Source organism: Gossypium arboreum, chromosome 10 (assembly GCF_025698485.1).
Source record: "Gossypium arboreum isolate Shixiya-1 chromosome 10, ASM2569848v2, whole genome shotgun sequence".
NCBI classification, from domain to species: Eukaryota; Viridiplantae; Streptophyta; class Magnoliopsida; order Malvales; family Malvaceae; genus Gossypium; species Gossypium arboreum.
The window spans coordinates 45,628,470-45,645,585 of NC_069079.1; the positions used below are offsets into that span (position 1 = coordinate 45,628,470).

The following is a 17,116-nucleotide window of genomic DNA, read 5'->3' on the forward strand; positions in this document are numbered from 1 at the left end:
ATCCCCTTTTACTTGTGGTTTTTCATATTTTTTTGAGGAGTTTTTCCATGTAAAATTTTTGTGTTTAATCTTTTCAATTCTTATTTTCTTCACTTTGTTCGTTGTTTAATCAGGTTTATCCCCTACAAACTAGTGTCAGAACTAGTTTGATTTTCGCAGTTAACCCATTCAGAGATGGCAATGTCGAGACTCGATATTGAACAGTTTGATAGAATTGTAAATTTCAGTTTGTGGCAAGTTCGGATGATGGCAATACTGGTTTAGAACAGTCTGAAAAAAGACGTTACAAGGAAGAATCCCGCATATATAGATCATGTAACACCCCAAACCCGGCCCAGACGTTATGGCCGAATTTGACGTGCCACATTGGAGTTGAAAACCCACGTTAGTTTTAGTGTTTTAAAACCATATATTTTGTTGAGTTAACAAAGTGTATGGAAGTCGGGCACCGGTAGGTATCCGAGATAGAGGAGGTGAGCCATGAAGGTCGCTTAAGTACCAAGCTCTTTAATTGGATCCAATCCTAGACATGCCCACAACCATAGCCACACTTTGTCATATCGAGTTTAAATTTGTTTAAGTGGACGTCTTTGATAAATCGATTAATCGTGGTGTTGAGATATTTTGAAAACAAGTATCATTTTGAAAACACGTCCTAAGTCTAGCCCATTTGAATAATTATCAACCAGGTTTAAAGTTATTAAAATTAAAGTAATCCCGAAAAGAAATAAAAGAAAAGTTAAAATTGGCCTTATTACAACCCAAAAATAAATAATAGTTAAAGAAAATTTAAAGAAAACCGACGCTTATTTAAAAGTCCAAAGACAATCACCGTGGCCACTCTGAATCCCCTCCGGCCCAAGTCCCCACATCAAGGCTCACCTGCAAGGTTAAGGAAAGGGGGTGAGTTTGGAAACTCAGTGTGCAACAAGCCCCTTTCAGAGCCCAAAACAATAGCAGCCTGTTGGGTCTAAGCCCAAATCCAATCTCAAAACATGTACTGGGCCATAGCCCTTTTCATATTTCATATCTCATAACACTGGGCCGAAGCCTTTTCAAAATTTCATATTACTGGGCCGAAGCCTTTACTGTAAACGGTATGGCCCTTAGGCCCATTTCAATATCACATATAATTTCAATGAAAGAATGCAACCCATTTGGGGAGACTACTCAACCCACCATCCGCTACTCTCCACCCGTACCAACCAACACACCATGTGGGATTAACTCGACCCACCGCCATACTTCTCCCGGCAAGGCATAATGCTTTATCATATAACCGAGGCCTAGCCTCTTTTTAATAATCGGGCAAAAGCCCTTTCAATAATCGGGGCATAAGCCCTTTTATAACTGGGGCATAAGCCCTTTTGATAACTGGGGCATAAGCCCTTTTGATAACTGGGGCATAAGCCCTTTTGATCTTCCTCCATCCATATAAAAACCCAACCCAATGCATTTATGATTACCTCATGTGCATATCATACATATCATGTGCATATCATACATTTCATGTGCATATCATACATACCATATTTATCAAAATCCCATGTATTAAAATCATACATAAACCCTAGGGGTATAATGGTCATTTTTACCTAGGGGCAAAACGGTCATTTTCATGGTATAAGGGTAATCTCATAATTTTACCAAAAATTAGGGTTTCTATGTTCATTAACGATTACTAACAATCCATGGGGGCAACAAGTGATTACGGCCCATTTTTAGCGAAATCGAGTTATTGGGCCTAAAACCCCTAATGGGCCCTACTTAGCCAATTTCGTCATCTAGGCCCATTTAGCCTATATTCCATAACGGTTTTAACAGTCTTATCATGCCATATAACAGATTTCCGTTTTCTACCAATTTTTACCCAAATGGGCCCGAAAGCCCAATGGGCCCCACTTCTACTCGAGGTCTAACTTACCAAGAACGCCAAAAACACATTCTTACCGTTTCCATCGTTCTTGATCATCATCTCATCGATTCTAACTAACTAGTGAGCGTTCGCTTGCTCACAAGTCCTCGAAATGCCAGAATTTCGGCATTTCGGCTTTTCGGCATTTATCACTTTAAGCTATGAAAAAGGGTTCGTTACACACCTGATTTGCGATATTCCTTGACGAGATCTCCTATGCGATTTCTCCTATAATCAACCACTTATAGATTAGACCATGTTAATATTAAACCAAATCGAAAACTACCTATTATCATCACTTACACATTCGGCCACCATCCACAATGGCCCTTGGTTCATACCCTTGCCGAAGTTGATGACTAGATTTAGTCACTCCGATGATCCAAGCTTTTCACACACTCCTCGATCGGTAGCCTTTAATCCTCACTAGTACCAACAAACCAAATAACACCAAAAACCCTTTTAGCCTTAGTCGACAGAGGGGTTTTCAGCTTTTCTTAAACCACAAGATACAAATGGAAAGAAGGTTCAATACTTACCAAGAGATCTACTCATTGAAGAACGTTCCAAATACCTTCCTACCCCATATCCTTTGTGAATCCAACTTAAACGTGCGTGAAAATAGATCTAAATATTAATTCCTAATCACTAAAATATGAAGCTTTGACTTTTCAAAGAAATATTAATCTAAGCTATTTAGAGGTTAGTACACACCGTTATGGGTTGAAGTTGAAAAGTTTCCAAAATCAATCGCCACGATAACCACCACCGTCACTCAAACTTAACTAATCCAATATCAATATATGTAAATCCTAAGCACATCACCATACGGAACATAAGGGCATATTCGTCATTTTACCATACGAGGGTATTTTGGTAGTTTTACAAATTAAGGGTATTGCGGTAATTTCACAAACCAAGGGTATTTTAGTAATTTTGTAAATCGAGGGTAAAACAAGAATTCAGTAAATCAAGGGTAAAACAAGAATTACGTAAATCGAGGGTAAAACGATAATTATGTAAATCGGGGTAAAATGGTAATTATGTAAATTAGGGTAAAACAGTAATTCTATAAATCGAGGGTAAAATAGTAATTCAGAACCGAGGGTAAAAGCAGTAATTACGTAAATCGAGGGTAAAACGGTAATTTTATAAATCGAGGTAAAACGGTAATTCTATAAATCGAGGTAAAACAAAGAATTACAGAATCAAGGGTAAAACAATAATTACAGAACCGAGGGTAAAACAAGAATTACAGAATCGAGAGTAAAATAGTAATTCAGAACCGAGGGTAAAACGGTAATTACGTAAATCGAGGGTAAAACGGTAATTTTACAAATCGAGGGTAAAACAAGAATTCTATAAACTAAGGGTAAAACGGTAATTCAGTAAATCGAGTACTTTGGTAATTTTACAAGTCGAGGCATTTCAAGAATTGGTAAACTAAAGTATTCTAAACATGGATAACAATACGAATGGGCCTAAAGCCTATTCTCTACCAAATGGGCCCACACGCTCGTGTGGCCCTTTTAGCCCAAACCTAGCCACAGATATGCGATTCACCTAGCCTAGTCCAATATTTACTACACAATCAAACAACTTATCCAATTGGGCTGTGAGGCCCATTGGGCCCACATGGCCCCTTTCTACCATCGCGGCCAAGTAGCCATCCAACAACAAGAGTAGTGATAAATACACACCGATAGGAGACTGAGTTAATCCACGCTCCGAGCACTCTTAGCCGACGCCTTGACCCAAACGAGCACGCCATACAAATGAAAGGGATCACCAAGAAAGGTACATTTACTCTCTTCATGGTTCCTCTATTTAAAGCCGACTTCACAACCACTCTTATATTAGCTTCGATGTGGGATCCCTCCAAAGATTAGAGTTTAAATTCAACACCAACTCGCGTCACCTGTTAGCAAAATAAATGCTCTTTGCTTGCCATGGGATTCGAACCTATGCCTCCCCTTAAATGCTCCACACGCTATTGCCACTAAGCCACAAGGCTTTTTTGTGTCATATTTTATCCCCAATTAATTATAAGGTCTAAAGGCCAAAGTCCGGTTCCCTTTAAAAAACAAAATAAATTGCAAGAGCCAAGGCTTGAACCAGTGCTCCCATACAACCTTAATGACACCACAACCACTAGACTACAAGCTTCCTTGTGTCATTTATTTAACACAATAATTTAAAACCCTCATCCAAGCATCCAAGTTTTTTTTTTCACTTAATACCAAAATTTTTGCTAAAGCCCAAGTTTGAACCCAAGATTTCTCCAACACTTCTCAAAGCCATTAACCACTAATAGCAAACATTTAATTGTGTTATTTCATTGCACAATTAAATACCTATATAAAACCTCTTTATGGACCCACACTCAAGGCCCAATACTTCTAGGCCCAAATTCGGGGTGTTACAGATCAATCAGAATGGGAAGAGCTCAATGAAATGGCTCTATCCACTATTCAATTATGCCTTACGAATAATGCATTATAGGAGGTTTTGAAGGAGAAAACAGCATATGCATTATGGAAGAAACTAGAAGTCTTACATATGACAAAATCTCTAGCCAACAGGTTAGTATTCAAGCAACGTCTCTATACATTCAAAATGACCGAAGGTGAGTCCATCATAACTCATATTAGCGAGTTTTTTTACCCTTCTTAAGGACTTAAAGAATCACAAAGCAAAGATTCGTGATGAGGATCAAGCTATGTTGTTTTTATACTCTTTGCCCTCTTCTTATAAAACTTTTAGGAAACTCTGATTTATGGGAGAGATAATCTCTCATTCAAGGATATGAAGGGGAATCTTCTGAGTGAGAATAAACTCAACAATGAGTTAGGCCCAAACAAAAAATTAGATGAGCAAACTTCAATTCTATTTGTAAAAGGAAGACAACAAATTAGAAAAACAGATCGAAACAAGTCTAAAGTAATGTCTAAATCCAAAAATCGTGACAAATATTGTGGCTATTGTAAAAAGGTGGGCCATGTTAAGGCAGAATGTTAGAAACTTCAAAATAAAATCAAAAAGGATGTCGAAAATGATGAAAAAGATAAGTAAAAATCTGAAGTTACTGATGCTAGTATAGTCGAGGATAGATGTGGTGATTTCCTGCTCATGTCAATGAGGGAAAGCTCTCATCTTACTTTCAAATAGATCTTAGATTCAGGGTGCTCCTATCACATGTATCCCAACAGGGACTAATTTTCTACATACAGTTCAATTGAAGGTGGACTTGTGCTGATGGGGAATAACTCTTCATGTAAAATATCTTAAATCGAAACAATACAAATTAGGATGCATGACGGAATTATTCAGACACTTTCAGATGTCAAGTATGTTCTTGATTTAAAGAAAAATGGCTTAAAAGTTTCTCGTAGGGCTCTTTTTGTGCTGAGAGGAAAAAAAAAGGGTAGCCTATACAATCTGCAAGGGTCAACAGTTATTGGTACGGCTGCGATTACTCAAAAAAGTTGAAATTGCCACCACTTTGCGATGAGAATCAACCCGACGTCACGATAACACAATGTGACTCTTTCTCTACCGATTCTAAGTCAACCAAATGTTAGCACATACAACTAGGCCATATGAGTGAGAAAGGTATGACAATCTTGTATAATACAGGTTTTCTCAAAGACACTAGAGTTGGTAAGTTAGGTTTCTACCAGTATTGCATTTTCGGGAAACAAACTCAAGTTAGTTTTGATTCAGCAGTGCATAGAACAAAACGGACTCTAGATTATATTCATTCCAATTTATAAGGTCTATCTTCTGACCTCTCAAAATGAGGTAATAAATATTTTTAACTTTTATTAATGATCACCGCAGAAAAGTTAGGGTTTATTTCTTGAAACAGAAAAATGAAGGCTTTGAAATCTTCAAACAGTGGAAGATACTGTTAGAAAAACAAACTGGAAAATTTGTGAAGCAATTAAGAACGGATAATGGTCTTGAGTTTTATTTGTATGATATTAATAATTTTTGTAAATAGGGAGGAAATGAAAGACATCGAACCATTGTTGAAACTCTACAGCAGAATAGAGTTCTAGAAAGAATAAACAGAACCTTGCTAGAGAAGGCTTGAGGCATGCTTTCTAATGTAGGCTTAGAGAAGGATTTTGGGCTGAAGTCGTAAACCTGGCAAATTATTTGGTAAATCGATCTCCTCATCGAACATTGAACAGTAAAGTTCTAGAAAAGATATGGTTAGGTAATCCTCCCAATTATCCTAATCTTAGAATTTTTAGTTATCCTGTTTATGCTAAAATTAGCCAGGGAAAGCTCAAACCAAGGGTCATTAAATGCATCTTTTTAGGATACTCTGTCGGTACAAAAGGTTTTAAGTTGTGGTGTTCAGAATTTGACAAAATATTTATTAGTAGGGATGTTACGTTTGATGAATCTATAATGCTTCGGTCAAAAAAGGAGACTTTTACTTTTAAAGACATAAAAAATTAGATTGTCTCAAGCAAGGTAGAGTTAAAAGCTAAATAAGAGGTGACGTCAAAACAAGCAAATGTCCAACGTCCCAATGACGCGACGAATAGAGGTCTCATCCTGATGAAAAGTCTCATGACGTCGTGGCGACACAACAAAATTCTGATTCTGGGAAGTTTAAAGCTATTTTGGATTTGTTTGGGGTTCCATTCGACCCTTAGATACCCTTACCATCTCAGTTAACTAATTATAACTTGGCTTGTGATAGGAAAAGGTGAGAAATACGACCACTAAAGAACTATTGTAAAGGAAACCTAGTGGCTTATGCTCTAGGTGTTGCTAAGAGTATTGATTGAACCGATCCTTTATGTTATTATGAGGTAGTTCAAGCCTCTAATTCTAGAAAATGGCTCATTGTACTGGAAAAAGAGATTGAATCACTTCAAAAGAATGAGACTTTGAGGCTAGTTAAACTACCCATCAGTAAAAGAATTGTTGGTTGCAAATAGGTGTTTAAAAAGAATAAAGGTTCGAGTGTCAAGACTGATTGCAAAGGGCTACAGTCAAGTGGAGGGAGTTGATTTTCATGATGTTTTCTGTCTCATTGTGAAACATACGTCTATTCGAGCGCTTTTGAACCTTGTTGATGATATGCTAATTATGGCTAAGAATCCATCTAAAATTGATTATCTTAAAACCATGCTTAACTTTAAGTTTGAGATGAAAGATTTAGATGCAGCAAAGAAAATTTTGGGATGAAAATTTTGAGTGATTGACATTCTAGGAAAATTTTTTTTTTCTTGCAACAAAGGTATATCAAGAAAATCCTTGAGCGATTTAAGATGCAAGATGAAAAACCCGTAAGTACTCCTTTAGCTGCACACCTTAAACTCTCAATTTCATATTCCCCAAAGAATGAAGAAGATGAAAGGTACATGTCAAAAGTACCTTATTCAAGCGTAGTTGGAAGCTTGATGTATGCAATGATATGCACTCGTCCCAATATTTCACATGTTGTTAGTGTTGTTAGTTATTATATGGAAAATCCTGGTAAGTTACACTTGCATGCAATTAAATGGATTTTCAGATATTTACGGGGTACTTCTAACATGTGCTTAGATTTTGGAAGAACTCAAAAGGGTCTAGTCGGATATATTGATTCTGATTATGCAAAAGACTTAAATCGAAGAAGGTCTCTCACAGGTTACCTATTTACTTTTAGGAATTGTGCCATTAGTTGGAAAGCGACACTTCAAGCTACAGTGGCTTTGTCGACTACTGAAATAGAATACATGGCAATTATAGAAGTAGTAAAAGAAACAATTTGGTTAAGGGGCCTGTTCAGTGAACTGGTAAGTGAAAAAAAGGCAAGTATCATATATTGTGATAGTCAAAGTGTAATACATCTCACCATCAATCAAATGCATCATGATAGAACGAAAAACATAGATATTCATAATCATTTTGTTTAAGAGGTGATCATTCAAGGGGATATTCATTTTCTTAATATTGGCACAAAATACAATCCAACCAACATGTTGGACAAAGAGCCTTCTAATTTCAAAGTTCGAGAATTGCATTAACTTGGTAAATATCCGAGGAAGAATCAGTTTAGCCCATAATAGGGCTCAGCAAAGGAGTTGGTCCAAATACGAGTGAAAGTGGAGATTTGAAGGAGAATGCCTCTTATTTTGACCAAAATTTATTTTGGCTTTTTTTCTCCTAGTTAAACTTTAATTAACCTAGAGTTGTTGTAGTCATATATGCTACGAATTTTAGGCTATAAATAGTCCTTAGTTACTCTAGGTTTTACACAAATAAAATATTTAAATTGGGAGAGTTTTGTTCTTTATTTTGAAGGGTCTTTTTCTTGTGGAGCTATAGGTGTTTCTTTTAATTATCTCCATCTTTTGTACTCTCCTTTATTATAGTGAAATCTCCTTTTTCCTGTGGTTTTTTATCTTCTTTAAGGAGTTTTTTCATGTAAAATTTGCGTGTTCGATCTTTTCGATTTTTATTTTCTTCACTTTTTTCGTTGTTTAATTGGGTTTATCCCCTACAATTTTCAAAGGGCATTGAGCTACTTGACGCTGGAGAAGTTCATCAATCTTTGTTTGGACAAGCACAGCTCACTAGAAGGCAATGACCAGGTGGTAGGAAAAGTAAAGTCCCTGACGAACTTACACTCTAACAAAAATATACTTAGACAATCCAAACCGTGTTTACTTCCTATTCGCAGCATTAAATGCTCAACCTCTTCACCCTAGCACTTACTGAATCATAACATCTCAAATGCCAATCTTGGTTTGTCGAGGTGAGACTAAACAAATTTTGAAAAGCATATCATCTCTTTCATGAATCTGCATAAAAAACTTATAAAAATCCACCATAATTCCCTAAGCAATTTCCTAGAAGCCACCCCAAAATAATTTAACTCCCCAAAAATAAATTCATACAAAAACAAATGAAACCCAACCTCATCTAATGCATAAAGAGGCAAATAGAAACCTAGCTTCCATCCATCGTGTTTTGGGCCACCCATAGTGTTTAATTCATTCTCCTTTAGAGGAATGTTGAACTTAAACTTGTAGTTGTTCAACTATAATCCCTAATACCACAACAGTCATTACATCTCGCTTATCCTAAGGGTACACTTAACCAAACCCCCCAACACAAATAGTCATCATCGATCTCTTCGTTGTTGTCTTCCACCAACCCTCGGCACCCGCACTACTACTAGCCTCCCCACCTCGATTCTCCCCAACCATTATCAACTAATATATATTAAAACAAACCCTAAAAACTATAATGGAATAATATACCTTACCAAGAATGCGCACAAAGAATCAAATATGAACTACGTTGGTGAAACACAAACTCAAGAATAAGGGACTTAAGATTTAAGACATAAGAAACTTTCAATTCTAATAAGGGACAACAACCTTCAAATCCTATAGATTTATAAACCTTTTACTCCAAAGAAGCTTCTTGAACACACTCGTTTGAAACACGATGAGAGCCTCACATATGGTAATGTCAAACATTGAAACGACAAGTACTAATTGGTGACACTTCCTGATGATGCATTGTAATGCTTAGATATTAATGCAAGCAAATACACTACGCACCCTGAAACAATATTGTAATGCCCTGATATGTATATCCCTGTTTCTATAAATATCTAGCACAAATGTGTATCTACTTCAGTGGTTAAGTGTTTTGGGTGTGTATGAGAAGTCCCAAGTTCAAGCCTTACCTTTAGCAAATTTTGGTTATTTTTGGATCTAAGCTTTATTCTTTTTTGAGTGGGCTTATATTAATTTCCTATAATCCATATCAGAATGAGCCTGCTGGTTTAAGTGGTAAGGGAGTTGGTGTGCTGGAGATCTTATGTTCGAATCCCTGTGTGAGCGTGGGTATTTTTTTGTCTGATTTTGGTGATTGAGTTTCAATTGTATTCGAATTCTGAGTAGTGGGTTGCTTGATGGAGAAAATATTAGGGGGTTGAGATATGGGGGTTATCTAGGTTTTTTTCTTTTTTTCTTTTCTTTTGTTTTATTTTTAAATTTCGGCTCTCCCTCTCTTAAAAAATCTAACGTTCACTTTGCTTCCTTATTTCTTTCTTCTCTTTTGTTATTTCCTCAATCGGTATTCTCTTTTAATTCTCTCAAATTGTGGTTTTTTGCAATTCATGGGGTTTGTATGCGTTGGTAAGTTTTAGTGGTATTTTGTTCAAGTAGGGAGTTTTTCCTCTTTAATCAGGTTAAGTGATGTTACCTTTTCTGTTAGCATTGAATCTGTGTTTTTTATAGCAAAAAATTGTAAAGAACGAGGTCCTTCTTTTGTAGAATCATAGTCGGTATTCTTTGGGGCTTCGGAGTAAGTGTTGGACGTTCGTTTTGAAATTTGGTAGGTTTAATGATTTCAATTTAGTCATGAATTAAGACTGATTTTGGAGTTTGGTTTGTCAATTTTAGGTTTTGAAAGGCTCGGAAGTGGTTTTACATCAAATTGATACCAGGTGTGTACCCAAAACGCAAAAAAAAAGGAGATTCGGCAAAAGCCAAAAAACTATTCTGTCAATTCCACATGGGCGTGTGGTCACCTGTGTGGTAGGCCGTGTGCGAGGACACAGTCGTGTGGTCGACGAAGGTATAGCTGTGCATAGCACACGGCCGTGTGGTTGCTCGAGTTGGGCGTGTGGGCCTACACAGGCATGACGCACGAGCGTGTGGATTCTTGGGCTAAGCCGTGTGGGCCACACGAGCAAGGACAAACTAGGCGTGTGGGCCACACAGGCATGTGGGTCCAAATTTCTGAAATTTCTCTGAGGGTCGCACAGGTCGTCCCAATTGACTGTGGGCCTACCGTAGGGTTGGTAATGGCTAACCAAACCGCAAAACTGTAGATCTGATAGACTGATAATCTATTCTGAGTATGATTGTGCCATGCATATCTGATTATTCTGCTATCTGTACATAGCATGTTGAGCATGTCCAGTATGTATTCTGTATCTATGTTGTATATGAATGTGGAGTGGGTTTTATATTGATGGAGGAAGTGTTCTATATGGTGTTTATCGTCTATTACCTGACAGCTTAGCTGCACTATATCTGATACGTGTTGTAACGGCACAACCTAGTGTGTAGGGATGGGTGGGTGTTTTTAACCCCACATGGTGTGTTGGGATGGTCGGAGATAGTGTATAGAGGATGAGGGTAGGACTCTAATTGTCTAGTTCTATTTATTGTACCTGTATCTGAAGTGTGCTTAAGCCTGAATCTGTATTTGTATCTGTTTCTGACTGTGTATATGATTTTGTATGATTGCATGCTTAATTCTGCTAGGTTACATACTGAGTTTACGTAAACTCACATCTATTTATTTGTACTTCAGGTAATCCACAATCTTACGCGGATCAGTGCAGCTGAGAGTTGCTGGTAACCATTTTTCTGTAAAACTGTTTAGATTTATTAATTTATGGTTTATTTAATAATTTGGGTTATAATTTTGAGAGTTTGTAATTTTTGGAACTTTTTGGACTATTTTGGTTTTTAACTTGATTTGGTTTGATATGCTCGATATGTTGCATGCTTGATAAAATATTTTACGGAAACGAATTTTACACCAAAAGGAGGTTTTCTAAACACGATACAGATTTCTAAAATGATCTGGTTTTGCTTAACTTCCGCTGTAATAAGTGTTTTGACAATTGAACTGTTAAAATAATTTTTTTGTAATAAACATGAAGGAATGTGAGTTTTATTAGTGATTAGCTAATGGAATCAACTTGTTTTCAAAACCAATTCTTTGTGACATCTCTGGATTCGGCGATAATGTCTTAGCCGGGTTTAGGGTGTTACATTTAGTGGTATCAAAGCCAGGTTGCAAAACTTGGCTATGAATTTTAGGTTTCAAAATTGTGGTTTATAAATATATTTGGTAAAATAGGAAGTAAGTGGTACACCGAGTCTTCGACGCTGATCTTGAAAGTGTTTCTAAAATTTTGGTAGATAACCCTGAAAATGCTATAGATTAGTACTTTCTGAAACCGTAGTGAGTAGTTAGAGACTGTCCACAGCGGGCAGATCAGATGCAAGCTCCGAGTTCTGTGCAGCCTCAGAGGGTAGTTCACCAGCCACCTAGGGGTCGTGGAGTGACTAGGGGTGGTAATGGTTTGGGCCGTGGGTAGAGAGCACCGGGCAGAGCTTCTAATCAGATAGAGGCGAGGTAGACTGCACTTGTCTATGCTACTCAACACCGCGAGGACAGAGATGCTCCAGATGTTATCACCGGTACGTTCTTAATTTCTGATGTACCTTATATTGCTCTTATAGACATAGGTTCTACACACTCCTGTATAGCTAGCATTGTGTCTGAAAACTTGGGGGTTACTGTTGAGAGCACTCCTAGTGAGATCACTGTACTGAGTCTGTTGGGGCAGTCTATTCGAGTTAGTAAACTCTATAGGGATGTTCTGTTAAAGGTGCAAGGGATTTTTTTTTTTGGTAGATCTAATATAGCTTCCGTTCAGGGAGTTCGACTTAATTCTGGGCATGGATTGATTGGTCAAGCACCGGGTCAGTTTGGACTACGCAATTAAGAAGGTCATTCTGAGGACTGAGGATGATAGGGAAGTGGTCATAATCAGTGATCGTTGAGATTATCTGTCCAATGTGATCTCCGCTCTGGTGGCCGAGAAACTGGTCCGGAAAGGGTGTGAGATGTACTTGGCTTATGTCAGTGTTTCTAATTCTAGAGGCTCTTCTGTTGGGAATATCAGAATTGTTAGGGATTTTTCAGATGTTTTTCCTGAAGAGTTACTAGGTTTACCTCCGAATCGAGGGGTTGAGTTTGGGATTGAGCTTCTTCCGGGTACAGCTCTGATGTTTATCGCTCCCTACTGCATGGCACCGAAAAATCTTTCAGAGCTTAAGGCTCAACTGCAAGAGCTTTTGGATCGTGGTTTCATCCGTCCTAGTGTGACTCCGTGGGGAGCACCAGTTCTGTTTGTTAACCAGTTCTGTTTGTTAAGAAGAAAGATGGGACCATAAGGATGTACATTGATTATCGGCAGCTGAATGAGTTGACCGTGAAAAATAAGTATCCGCTTCTGAGGATCGATGACCTATATGATTAGTTCTGATGGGTTTCTGTGTTTTCCAAGATTGATTTTCTATCTGGGTATCATCAGTTAAGGGTTAAGGAAGCTGATGTTCATAAGACTACATTTAGGACTCGTTATAGATATTACGAGTTCCTAGTTATGCCTTTTGGTTTGACAAATACTCTGGCCGCATTCATAGATCTGATGAACTGAGTGTTTCAACCCTATCTGGATCAGTTTGTTGTAGTAATCATCGATGATACCCTTATTTATTCTAAAACTGAGGATGAACATGATGAACATCTTAGGATAGTGCTTCATATTCTACGTGAGAAGTAGCTCTACGTTAAGTTAAGCAAGTGTGAGTTCTGGTTACAAGAAGTAACTTTTCTAGGGTATGTGATATCTGCTGAGGGGATTCGAGTGGACCCGAGGAAGACAGAGGCTGTGCTGGATTGGAAACAACCTAAGAACGTATCTGAGATCTGTAGTTTTCTGGGTTTGGCGGGATGTTATTGGCAGTTTTTCGAGGGGTTCTCTCTGATTACAACTCCCTTGACTAAGCTTCTGCGTAAGAGTATGCCATTTGTTTGGATTGATGCGCAACAATCGAGCTTCGAGAAGCTCAAGTCTGTTTTGACTCAGGCTTCTGTTCTGATACAGCCTGAATCCGGTAAAGAGTTTATGGTTTACAGTGATGTATCGCACATTGATTTGGGGTGCGTTCTGGTGCAGGATAATAAGGTTGTGGTTTATGCTTCCCGGCAACTTAAGACACATGAAGGAAACTATCCAACGTATTATCTCGAGTTGGCTGCTGTAGTCTTTACGTTGAAAATCTGGAGGAACTATATGTATGGTGAGAGGTGTATCATCTATACTGATCACAAGAGCCTCAAGTATCTCCTTACTCAGAGGGAGTTGAACCTTAGGGAGCACCTTTAGATTGAACTGCTCAAAAAGTATGACTACACTATAGAGTACCATCCTAGTAAGGCCAATATAGTGGCCGATGCTTTTAGTCGAAGAGTGATGTCTGATTTGAGGGCGATCTTTGCTCGCATTAGTCTGTTTGATGATGGGAGTCTATTGGCCGAGTTGAAAGTTAAGCCGACTTAAATTGATCAGACTCGAGATAGACAGTTAGTGGATAAAACTCTGGTTGTGCAGTTCTGTCAGGTTGAGAGTGGTACTACTTCTGATTTTGGGCTGAATAATGATGGTGTGCTATGCTTTCGAGGTCGGATCTGTGTGCCGAATGATTCAAATTTGAGGCAGTCTATTCTGAGGGAAGCTGATGGTCACAAAACTATCTATAAACTCGACTAAGGCAAGCGCACCTATCGAATAGTAGTATAGTTCTGGTGAGACCGAAAATATCGTATCCACGAGGACTAAGAGTACTAGTAATTGCTATCTTTTTATTATCTAACCTAAGAATTAAGGTGTGTTTTTACTAAAACTAATTACCTAATTTAACTAAGACTACGACAGAGAGAAAAGTTGGAAAATACTTTAGGAAAAACCAATGGAGAAGACAATACCCAAGGAAGAATCCACCTAGACTCCTCTTATTACCTTTAACTTAGAAGATTTATTCATTTGACTTATTTCGTAGAAATCCCTAATTTATGTTACTATCTCTCTCGAGACTAGAAACAACTGACTCTAGGTTGATTAATTGAAATCTCTTTCTAATTAAACTCCTATTGTTGCATTAACTCAATTTATGGATTCCCTTACTAGATTTGACTCTAATCCGGCAGATTTACATCGTCCTACCTCTAGGATTGCATTCAACTGCGCTTAATTATGAATGACCTACTCTTAAATAGGGGCTTTTCCTCCACTGAATAAGCACATCAAAAACCTGAATTAATACCCTGGAATATTAAAACAAGAATTAAAACTCACAATTAAGAATAAGAACAAATATTTATCATATAAATCAAAGAGTAATAAGATTCGTCCTAGGTTTCATCTCCCTTAGGTATTTAGGGAGTTTAGTTCATAATAATAATGGAAAACATCTTAAAGTTTGGAAAACAACAAAACATAAAGAAACCCAAAGAACTCCTAGGAGATTGAGTGGAAATCTTCAGTCTTAATGTCGATCCTAGCTCCGAGATGATTCCGTTGGCTTTTCTTGAGTAATCTCTGCCTCCAACTCTGTGTGTCCCCTTCAATCCTCCTCTAGGGTGTTTATATAGGCTTTAAAATGCTTCCAAACCCTCAAAAGTGCCCTTTTCTGAATAGAACTAGGCTTGGGCTCGACAGGGACACGACCATGTGCCACGCCCATGTGCAAGTGTTTCAAACCGTGTTAGAGTCTGTTAAATAGACACGGGCGTGTGATCTATTCGTGTGAGGAAGTCCAGGCCATGTTGTTTTCCCATGTTGACCTATTTTCTCCATTTTTGGCCCGTTTCTCGCTTTTTTTACTCTCCTATCCTCAGCTAAGTATAAAATATGAAATTAAGAGATTAGGAGCATCAAATTCCAACAATTTAATGATAATTCATCTAAAAATGTGCTAAGCATGGGATAAAAATATGTATAAATTACGACTTATTAGAGGCGCATAGCAGCCTTTATGCTATGCATCCCGGTGGTAATAAGATGTATCAAGATCTTCGTGAACTGTACTGGTGGCTGGGTTTGAAGCGTGAAGTTAATGATTTTGTTGACCGATGTTTAATGTGTCAGCAAGTTAAAGCTGAGCATTAGTTACCTTCGGGTTTACTACAACCCGTTAAAATTTCCCTATGGAAATGAGAGCGTGTGACGATGGATTTCCTTTGTGGGTTGCCCTTGACACCCATTAAGAAGGATTTTGTTTGGGTCATCGTGGATCGATTGACTAAGTCTACTCATTTTATTCTGGTACAGACAGACTACTCTCTGTAGAAGTTAGTGAAGCTATATATCTCCCAGATAGTTAGACTACATGGGGTTCCTGTGTCGATTATTTCTGATAAGAATCCTCGCTTCACTTTTCAGTTCTAGAAGAAGTTGCATGAGGCTCTGAATTCAAGATTGGACTTCAGTACTGCGTTCCATCCTCAGATCGATAGTCAATCTAAGAGGGTGATTCAGATACTGGAGGATATACTTCGGAGCTATGTGATTAATTTTCAAGGTAGTTGGGAGGATTATCTGCCACTAGCGAAGTTGGCCTATAATAACAATTTCCAGTCTAGTATTCAGATGGCACCTTACGAGGCTCTGTATGGCCGTAAGTGTCGTACACCACTATCTTGGATTGATAGGTGAACATCGAGTTTTGGGTCCTGAGTTGGTTTCTGAGACTAACGACAAGGTTCGACTGATTCGATATCGTCTGAAAGCAGCTTCTGATAGACAGAAGTCTTATGCGGATCTGAAGAGGAGAGATTCTGAATCAAGTTTCACCATGGTTACTATTTTGTTACTTCGTGGTCACAGAATCAGTCTATCAGAATCGTCTAAAACTCTATGGGGGACTTCGTTTTTCTTAAGGTTTCTCCGTGGAAGAAGGTTCTGAGATTCGATCGTAAAGGCAAGTTGAGCCCTAAGATCATTGGGTCGTATCGAAAACGTGTGGGACCGGTCGTGTATCAGTTGGAGTTACCTCTAAAGTTAGACTGAATCCATAATGTGTTTCACATCTTGATGTTGAGGCGGTATCGGTCTGATCCATCTCACGTTTTTTTTGTTGGGGAGGTCGAGGTTAGACCAGACTTGACTTTTGAGGAGGCGTTGGTTTTGATTTTGGATCGCGATGTGAAGGTTCTAAGGAGAAAGTCTATTCCATTAGCAAAGGTTCTATAGTAGAATCATGGTACTAAGAAAACCACGTGGGAACCTGAGGACTTTGTGCGACAGCAGTATCCTCATCTGTTCTGATCAGATAAATTTTGAGGTCAAAATTTCTTTTAGGGGGTAGAGTTATAATGCCCTAATATGTATATCCCTATTTCTGTAAATATCTGACACAAATGTGTATCTGCTTCAGTGGTTAAGTGTTTTGGGTGTATGTAAGAGGTCCCAAGTTCAAGCCTTACCTTTAGCAAATTTTGGTTATTTTTGGATCTAAGCCATATTCTTTTTCGAGTGGGCTTTTATTAATTTCCTATAAATCCATATCAGAATGAACCTGCTAGTTT

At 38.1% G+C, this 17,116-nt stretch overlaps 1 long non-coding RNA gene across 1 annotated transcript; it reads right to left on the minus strand.

Annotated features, from left to right (window-relative positions):
- Positions 1–640: 640 nt before the first annotated feature.
- On the minus strand, positions 641–2,521 carry LOC128281673 (uncharacterized). The gene is made up of 4 exons (XR_008271929.1): positions 2,455–2,521; positions 2,257–2,341; positions 2,100–2,143; positions 641–882 (listed from the first exon to the last, which is right to left on the minus strand). It is a non-coding gene; the product is annotated as an uncharacterized LOC128281673 (long non-coding RNA).
- Positions 2,522–17,116: the final 14,595 nt, after the last annotated feature.